This window comes from Tachyglossus aculeatus, chromosome 3, assembly GCF_015852505.1.
Source record: "Tachyglossus aculeatus isolate mTacAcu1 chromosome 3, mTacAcu1.pri, whole genome shotgun sequence".
In the NCBI taxonomy this organism is placed as follows: Eukaryota; Metazoa; Chordata; class Mammalia; order Monotremata; family Tachyglossidae; genus Tachyglossus; species Tachyglossus aculeatus.
Window position 1 is genome coordinate 95,901,833 of NC_052068.1, and position 3,594 is coordinate 95,905,426.

Below are 3,594 nucleotides of genomic sequence, written 5' to 3' on the forward strand. Positions count from 1 at the left end.
ATGGCATTTGTTAAGTGCTTACTATGTGTGAAGCGCCGTTCTAAGCACTGGGGGGGTTACAAGGTGATCAGGTTGTCCCACGTGGGGCTCACGGTCTTAATCCCCATTTTACAGATGAGGTAACTGAGGCTCAGAGAAGTTAAGTGACTTACCCAAGGTCACACAGCAGACATGTGGGGGAGCTGGGATTAGAACCCATGACCTCTGACTCCCAAGCCCGTGCTCTTTCCACAGAGCCACACTGCTTCTCTGCTTCTTCTTTATTGAGCACCCATTTGGTGAATGGACCTATTCTAGATGGGCAGGTAATTTGTGTACCAAGTTTGTTGGCTTGTACTTTCCCAAACACTTAGTAAAGTGCTCTGCACATAGTAAGTAATCAATAAATACCACCAATTGATTGATCTAGATGTTTAGGGTATAAGGCACCAGACTGCAAGAAATTTACAGTCTTATAGAAGTTGCTACTCTTACTGCTGCTGCTGCTAATACTACTACTACTACTAACACCACTAATAAATTGTGAAATCAGTTAAGTGCTTACTATGTTCCTAGAACTGTACTAACCACTGGGGTAAATACAAGATAATTAGGTCCTACATGGGGCTCACAATATGAGTAGGAGGGAGAAGAGGTGTTGAATCTCCATTTTGCAGATGAAGGAACTGAGGTACAAAGAAATTATGTGGCTTGCCCAAGGTCACACATCAGATTAGTGGCAGAGTTGGGGTTAGAACCCAAGTCATCTGACTCCTAGGCCTGTGCACTTTCCGCTAGGCCATGCTGCTACTTATCACCATCCGCACTTTGCATAATTGTGCAAGGTGAAACTGCAGTTTTCAGATTTCCCAGTTGAAGATCTTTGACTCAGTCATGCATATATTTCTTAAATGTGAATGGAAACTTTCCATAGTTTCCTTTAAGTAATTTGCCTGCTGTGTGACCTTGGGCAAATCACTTGACTTCTCTGTGCCTCAGTTTCTTCAACTGCAAAATGGGTATCCAATACCTGTTTTCCTCTCAGACTGTGAACTCCAGTTGGGACAGATACAGTCTATGACCTGATTAACTTGTATCTTGTCTTGTCTTATGCTGTCAAGTCATCTCCGAACCATAGCAACACAATGGACACATTTATTGCAGAGCACCCTCCTCCATATGCAATCTTTCTGGTAGTGTATCCATAGAGTTTTCTTGGTAAAAATCCAGAAGTGGTTTTCCATTACCTCCTATTGTGCAGTAAACGTGAGTCTCCACCCTCTACTCTTCCCTGCTGCTGCTGCCCAGCACAGGTGAGTTTTGACTTGTAGCGGATTGCCTTCCACTCACTAGCCGCTACCTAAGCTAGGAATGGAATGAGTATGCCTCTGCTTGGCTCTCCCTCTCATAGTCGATACTGGTAAAGTACTGGAAATTCTCCAGGTACAACCCTGTGAGGGGAGCTTCTATTTCAAAGCCTTATTCATTTAATTCTTTTTATTGAGCATTTGTGTGCTGAGCACTAAGCGCTTGGAAAGTACAATACAACAGTAAAGAGAGGCAGTCCCTGCCCACAATGGGCTCACAATCTAGAGCCCATTTCTTCCAAAGGCCTTTATCAACTAAGCCCTCATTTCCTCTTCTCCCACTCCCTCCCATGTTGTCCTTGTACTTGAATTTGTACCTTTTATTAATTCCATCCTCAGCCCCACAGAACTTGTGCATGTATCTGTATTGAATTTGTTTATATTAATGTCTGTCTCCCCCTCAAAACCATATGCTCCTTGTGGACAGGAAATATGTCTAGCAACTCTGTTTAGAACCCAGGTCCTCTGATTCCCAGGCCTGTGATCTTTCCACTAGGCCATGGTGCTTCATATTTACTCAGGGGAGGAAAAAGTGCCAGGAAAAGCACCTCCAGGGAGAAGCTATCAACAAGTTAAATTCAAGGAATAATCAGCAGACTCACAGAAGGAGACAGTATCAGAGAAATGAAAAATAAAAAAGCTCAACCTGATGTATTTTGGACTGTGTTGAGTTGCAGAAAAAAAAATATGACTAGGTTCAAAAAGAGTGAAGGAAACGCTTCTTCGTACAGGGAATGTTACAGTATGACTTTTTTTCTTCACAGTATGGCAAATGGAAAGTTGTGCAGGTAGAGAATATTAGTAGGTTCAGTAGGGTTTTTTGGTATAATTAATGGATGAGAAGCGGCATAGTGGGCTACATGAAGGAAATTTAGTGTGGAGAAATAAACAAAATGGGGAAGTGAATGGCAATTTTCAATCATGAAGATGGAAGTATAGGAGAGCAACCGTCCATCATGTAGTGTCTCCAAAAATCCTATTGTTTACTGTCAGAGACACAATACTGGACTGGATGAACCACTAGTCTGACCCAGTAATATCTTTGCTTGTATTTTTATTTTCTTATAGAAATAAAATTGCCATATGTTCAATAGATAATGAATCAGGTAGTATTAAATCAATTAAAAACATGAGGATTCAATATTCATTTTTACTCTAGTGGATCTATGCTTTACAAACCAAGCCATAGGACTTAAAACAATCAATATTCATTGGATATAGAGATTGTTATCTTTATTTGAAGATGACACAGCTGAAATTTGCCCTAAGCCTTCTTTTAATTGTCACCAGATATTGATAATTTAAGTGAAAGATCTTTAATAAAATCATTAGCAATTGTAAGGGGACAGCTATAGTGGAAATAATGTTTTTTAATGTGGTTAAAGACATCATTTATATATTTGATCACAGACCAGTGCATTTCCAGCATATTGTTGGAGAATATTCTATTATTCTTTTTTTTTCAAATCAATAGAATGTTAACTATTTTGTGTCAAAAAACCACTATAAATCTCCTCAAAGATAAAACACTAATAACTTGAACTTAAGCTGTGTCCCAATGATACTGTTCGGCATATTGCATTGCATTATGGTTTTCACCAAAAGAGCTGAAATCAAATGATATTAGATATAGCTTCTTCTCTCATTTTATTTGTTGGATCAGTATTTCACATGCTTTGAATGCCACCTGATCCATTGTAGGTTTTCTAGCTGGTGCTTTGTTAACTAGGTATGAGGATGGCTTGGGCAAATAAAAGTCATTAACATGAGCATACTGGGAAGACAGATGTCTGTACAAGTGTTCTAAAATCCAGAACAGAAATAAGATACTAAAAAAATCAATGTTTAGTATTAAACACAAATCCTTCTAATTAGTTACTAAGCAATCAATGGCTTAAAGGCCCTTTTCAAGAGTTGTGCCTCTCAAGAAACATGAGGGAATTGACTAAATATTTAAATCTACTATAGTTTTCTTGCTTGAAGCTTTAGTTCCTAAGTTGTTCACTCCCCAACCTCCCACCCAACTTAAATTGCAGTGTTCTAGAGGAAAGAGTTTGAGGCTGGGAGTCAGGAGGACTGGGCTCTAATACTGAGTTCATCATCACCATTATCATCACTATTTATTGGCACAATTTTATGCAGAATACTATACTTCATGCATGGAAAATACAATAGAAATGAAAGATGTAGTCTCTGCTTTCAAACCACTGCACTCTAATGTAGGACACAAGCAGAAAAAAGTTGCAAA

General features: G+C 39.1%; 1 non-coding gene across 1 annotated transcript; it reads right to left on the reverse strand.

The window, feature by feature from the left end:
* Window positions 1-1,302: 1,302 nt before the first annotated feature.
* LOC119926388 lies at window positions 1,303-1,440 on the reverse strand. The gene has a single exon (XR_005450268.1). It is a non-coding gene; the product is annotated as a small nucleolar RNA SNORA7 (small nucleolar RNA).
* Between the last annotated feature and the right edge of the window lie 2,154 nt (window positions 1,441-3,594).